Raw genomic sequence first — 6,468 nt, 5'->3', positions numbered from 1 at the left:
ATTATTTAAGGATGTTAAAGGGGACAGTAGGGGGGGGGGCAGTGCAAATTTTCTACTGAGCAACTCGCCTATAGCGGAGTAGATAGACGCTGTTGTATAGTACTTATATAACAAAATATATAAGTAATAGTGTTAATATAATATGAATGGCAATGGCCCCGGGTGGGTGTTTTTTTTTCTTGTACGTTGTAATGAGATTCCACTGTATTTTATTTGTCCCAGTGTGGCCTTGTTAAAAAAGCTGCCACCTTCATGAATATTCTTCACCCAAAAGGTCCTTAAAATTTAATAATATGGTCCATAAGTCCTTAAAAAGTCCTTAAATTTAAGCTAACCATTTGAGTGGAAACCCTGTTAAACAGCTCAAGGTAACCACAAGCAAAAGTTATCACCCCCGACGGCCCCGAGAGAAAGATGTAGACGGCACAGCGGGATGCAGGCCGATGTCGCACCGATCGATGTTATGACCCGCCCAGGGTTACGACTGGTACGAATTTTATGACGATCAGCAAGCCGCACACGCCGGGCACGTGGCGCACGTGTGGCACAACAAAAGAAGAGAAATATGCGACGACGAGAGTGAAAGTAATCCCCTACACAAGGCTGAGAGAAATAGGAGCGGCACAGCTGGACCTCTAACACCGGTGTCGCACAAGTTTTACAACCCAACCAGGGTTATGACTGTGTGATATCTTTCCCATTGTCAAGCCGAGCACGCCGCGTGTACGTGGCATCAGCGGTATGGCACAAGGCTGCACTATGACATTTTTGTACCCATAGAAGGCTGCTCGATGAGGGCTTCGAGAAACTTCTATCGATGCCTCCACCATATCTGCAAGGAGTCCGGCTGCCGTTCTCACGCTAGGGAAAGAAGTCTCTCACCTTCAGTTGTCCATAAAATTGTGGAGAATGACACAGCATTGCCCCATCGCATGCAATAAGGCCTTGAGGACACTTGGGCCATGCATTCCTCCAGTTGCATAAATACCGAACAGTTTCGACAGAAAGGCACACAGTTTCACGGTACTAAACAGTTCTCGACGCTGCTAGCTACCAATACTGCGCTCTCGCTCTTGCTGCTCGGTGCCACCGTTGCCGCGGGACTCCGCCGACTGACTGAGGACCTGCCTGCTGCTCTTAGGTCGTAAGACATGAACCATTCGTAACGCATGTTTGGTTATTGGCCACCCATGATTGCAGATGATTATCATGCTGATGTTGTTCATTAAAGAATAGAGTAACTGAAATGATTCTTTGGTTATAGCACAATATACTGTCTGTGGCTTAAGTGCAATAGCACACGTATCTGTTGTACAAACGAACCTGGTCACACTATACAATCACACGTGCCTATTATATGGTAACACACGAGCTTTTCTATAGTTACTCTTCGATGCAAAATAACTTTCCAAGCCGAACCTCCGTTTCGTCTATTGCTTCTAAGTATACTGTAGCAACGCTGAGGTCAGCGACCGCATTTAGCACCAGCCCACACACAGGCTAATTTTACATCATACCAACAGGCTACAAGCACCGATCTATCTTGGACTGCTGGACACATACACTGCTACTAATAGCCACCCGGGGTGCAACCGCACACCGTTAGTTTCATGGGGGTTTAGTTTCACGAGCCTCCCACCACACACCTTACACGTCTAAAGCTATCTGTCCGTAGGCGCTAATAAGGGGCCTATGCCTTCCTTGTAGCCAGCAGTGATTGGTAGAAAACATATTTGGTAAGGAATTCACAGCTCGTTCTACAAAGAGGGGTATAAAAGAGCCCGCGCGGAAGAGACGGGGCTCTCGCGTACTCATCCCCCTGTGACTAAATTGTATGTGCATTGTGAAACCTGTATTCTACCCTGTGTGACTTGTTCGACTTCTGTTTTAGTGAGTATACAATATATAGTGAAACGGCAGTTTGTAAACGACATCCGTCTACTCTCATTGTATCCCCCGAACGAAGTTCGTGGTGCTACTGTCGGTGTCACCGTGCCACAAAAGGCAGAACGAAAACATTGATTTCACACGTTTTCATTTCTCACACTGTTAGGTGGCGCTAAAATGCAGCAGCAGCAGCAGCAACAACAGCAGCAACAACAGCAGCAACAGCAGCAGCAGCAGCAACAACAGAGCAAGGAGGGATCGGCTGGCTCATCGCAGCCAAACACGCCTTTCTCCTCTCCGCCCGCCACCCCGTCGATGCCCACCCCGAGAACGCAGGAGTCCGGCGGGGGAGGGGGCGGCGCGCAGGAAGGAGGGGCTCCTCCCTCCTCGACGGCCCACTTCATCAAGGAGGTGGCCGCGTCGGAAGTGAGCGACGGGGAGAAATGTGAAGGACACAGCAAGGAGGAGGACCTGGAAGGACTGGACGACGAGCTGCTAGGTATGAGGGAGGAACACGGCGCGCACGTTCAATGTCCAGGGCGTCTACTAAGCTCAGTGATACCCTGAGTAAGAGAGAGAAATATAGACCAAACCAGTAGTAACACTTTAATCATGCAGGGTTTCTACTAAGCTTAGTGATACCCTGAGTAAGAGGGAGAAATATAGACCAAACCAGTAGTAACACTTTAATCATGCAGGGTTTCTACTAAGCTTAGTGATACCCTGAGTAAGAGAGAGAGAAATATAGACCAAACCAGTAGCGCCCCCTACAATAGCGACCTCTACAGTAGCGCCCCCTGTTGTCTCGGGTGTTTGCCCTGTGTGCCAAATTCCATGACAATCGGCTAAAAACAGCACAACTTACAGGTTCTACAATATTTCCACAAAAATGTTGTTACCATGGCAACGATCACTCCACCCACACCAAAAACGACTGGCGTCTTCGCTTTACCATAACGCACCTTCATGCCAAATTTGAAGATGATCCGAGATCGGGTAAAAACTGCAAAAGCTAAAGGAAAATGAAATTATTAAATGAAATTATGCCACCTTTCATGCAAATGCATATTTCGATGCAAAAGCATTGCAATATGGATAAGTAGTTCCAACAATATTTCCTGCTTGTCAGTGTAATGGAGGCATATATTTGTATATATATATATACCATATTACCCATCGGCCAGATGGGTTTGACCCCTGCTGCCGCCGCCGCAGAGATTTCCTTGTAAACGCTCTACCGGCTGCAGTTATGCGACCATGGGTGGCATAACCGGCCGGTCGTATATGCGGCAATGGGTGGAATCGGAAATACGCGGAAAAATATCGACGATAGCATCGAGGGAAGAGAATCTTGATCCCATTCGATTTCGGTCGATCGTTACAGCCCTAATAATTATCAAGGTGTGTAATTATTCATTATTATCATTGATTATTATATACTTATAATTATTAAGGTCTTTACGATTGAAAGGTCTGTCATTATGAACCCCTAATCCTATCAACGCAGATTGTTCAAAATCACGACAGTTACAAAACGCACTCCCTCATTTTGCTCCGTACTCTTATTTGTATCCCTCGTATAGTGTACAGTATTTAGTAGTATTTTATGACATGGAACTGTGTCATGTGTTTATTGAGAAATGCTGGATGTACAGCAAACACCAGAAATGATTATCAAGGCTGAAACGCATTAAAATTTAGAAAATTTCCTCCAAGTTATGGATCGTTATTCGAATTATGATCGAAACATCGTGTTTTAACGTAGCGCAATTCATTTGGGACGTCCAGAAGGGGGCCAGCTCGATTCGCGTGAGAATGCGTGGCACGGTTTCGGAGGTGATACGGAAAATGAGACCTCCGCTCTTTCTACTATTATATTATTATAGATAGGCCCTACTGTATACATCTATATAGTATTACTGTAACGGCCGTGCGTAATTTCACGTATCTCCCCCAAAACCGCCATGACGAATGTCCGCATTTACCTCTTACCGGGGGGGGGGGGGTTTCCAACGTGGCGAAGACGATAAGCTATGTCACTAGCCTATATTTCCCATCACAACGTTACTAAAACAACATTTCAACGACAACAACATTTCACCCTTTCCTTCGCCAGGTCGCCATTGCGATCGGTACCTGCTGCCATACAGACAATTATTAACGACAAAAAGTCATCGGTAACGAAGAGGGGGGGGTACTATTCACAGTGAAAATAAACTGCTTTTCACATTTCACAGTGAAAATAATGCTCTTTTCACAGATCACGGGGATAATCCAGTTTACAGCTAAAATTTCAGACACATAAGATAAGGTCCTAGAAGTATACAAGTGTATTTCTTGACTAACAACACTTGTGAAAATCAAAAATATGCTTGTGCAGTAGTCATGCTTATACATGTGTGTGTGTGCGTGCGTGCGTGCGTGCGTGCGTGCGTGTGTATATATATATATATATAGTTTCCATATGTTTTTTGTATCTGCAGCTAGGGGGGTCCGGGGGCATGCCCCCCGGGATTTTTTTAAAAATTAGGCTATATTTGGTGCATTCTGGTGAATTTTGAGGCCTGTCACCGGTTTCTGGAAGCCGGTGCAAACCGACCTAAATCCGCTCCTGACATGCATACATTCACGAGGAAGGAGACCTCTTATTCACAATACACAGACTAAATAAAAGCTAAATCACGCTTCACACAAGGTGGTCCATTCACAGTTCACAGACAAAATAAATTGCAATTCACAGTTCACGAGGTATAAAAACGGCCGATCACGTTCCACGAAAATACTCTTACGTACCCTCAACGAAAACCGAAACCGGTAAACAAAACTGAAACCGGTAAGGAAAACTGAAACTGAAACTGTTTATGCTAGACCCCCTTCAATTCTTCCTATTCTCTCGGTTGGGTTACATTACAACGATTGGGTTGACGGTGTGTGTCGTTTATGCGTGGGCTAACACAGGCTGGGGTGGGGCAGTGGGGTAGGGTGGTGGTTTGGGGCATTTGGGGGTGGCACAAGGGGATGGGGTGTGGGGAGATGTAGTAAAACTTAAGCGGTAGCTGTCCGTGCCTCATCAAATCAACAAATTTCCAAATGTGCAAGAAATTTGAGTGGCCATTTCAAGTATTGGTTGGCAGTGACTGTGGAACCCCTTAAGAAGATTGGGAACAGGCATGTGTGGAGTAGTTTCGTTGCTACTGTCGGTGTCACCGTGCCACAAAAGGCAGAACGAAAACATTGATTTCACACGTTTTCATTTCTCGCACTGTTAGGTGGCGCTAAAATGCAGCAGCAGCAGCAACAGCAGCAACAACAGCAGCAACAACAGCAGCAGCAGCAGAGCAAGGAGGGATCGGCTGGCTCTTCGCAGCCAAACACTCCTTTCTTCTCTCTGCCCGCCACCCCATCGATGCCACATCCACTCCACTCATCCACCCCGAGAACGCAGGAGTCCGGCGGGGGAGGGGGCGGTGCGCAGGAGGGAGGGGCTCCTCCCTCCTCGACGGCCCACTTCATCAAGGAGGTGGCTGCGTCGGAGGTGAGCGACGTGGAGAAAGGTGAGGGACACAGCAAGGAGGAGGACCTGAAAGGACTCTACGACGAGCTGCTAGGTACGAGGGAGGAACACAGCGTGCGCGTTCAATGTGCAGGGCGTCTACTAAGCTTAGTGATAACCTGAGTAAGAGGGAGAAATATAGACCAAACCAGTAGTAACACTTTAATCGCGTAGGGTTTCTACTGAGCTCAGTGCTCATCAAGGAGAAGGACATCGAGGAGGAGCGAGAGGAGAACAAGAAGGCAAAAAGTCAAAAAGTAAAGGAGAAATTTTTTTTCCCCAGCTGAGATTCGAACCCGGAATCTCGGGTTATGAAACCGATCTCCTACCGACTACGCTACGGCGGCGGTGAAGACACAGGCTTTGAAACAACAGAGATTAATAACGTTGGTTGGCCAAACTATTTATAGATTGTGTACAGATTTTCAAGGTTTCCCTCGCAAAATCACATTTTTGGAGGTTAGATTTTCTTCCAAAGTTGAGAGGCAGGATACGGAATCATTGTCGACATGCCTGTGTACTCTACGGAGGCTTTTGCGCACGATTTGTACAAAATGCTTCGGACTCATTTAAAATGGTTTCAGAAGTATGATTTTTTAACTGCACGAGTCCATGACATGAATTCGCTGCATAATCCGCGAGCTAAGCGAGCTCTAATAGCTGGAGTGGGTAAATTGGCTAAGTGGCTATTCGGTAGTGCTACAGATGAGGATATCGAATATCTGCAGTCCCAACTTTCCAATTTGCAACTGTCACAGTCGCATCTTTCGGCAATTATGGATGATACTCTTACTGTTGTTAACTTAACGCGAATTAATACCGAATTAAACTCTAAATTGTTGCAAGATGTCATTCATCATACTGATTTTATAGCGGATCGAGTTCAACATATTACGAGGGAGCTCGCTGATTTCTCGGGGTATACCTTGCATGAATTCAAATATTTAACTCGCATGTACTTTGCAATTAATGGCTTAACATTTGACCAAGTTCAAACTACGTTGGATTCAATTACTTGTGCAATCGAG

Source organism: Priapulus caudatus, unplaced genomic scaffold (genome assembly GCF_000485595.1).
Source record: "Priapulus caudatus unplaced genomic scaffold, Priapulus_caudatus-5.0.1 Scaffold174, whole genome shotgun sequence".
Classification (NCBI taxonomy): Eukaryota; Metazoa; Priapulida; class Priapulimorpha; order Priapulimorphida; family Priapulidae; genus Priapulus; species Priapulus caudatus.
Note: the sequence above shows the minus strand (reverse complement) of the source record.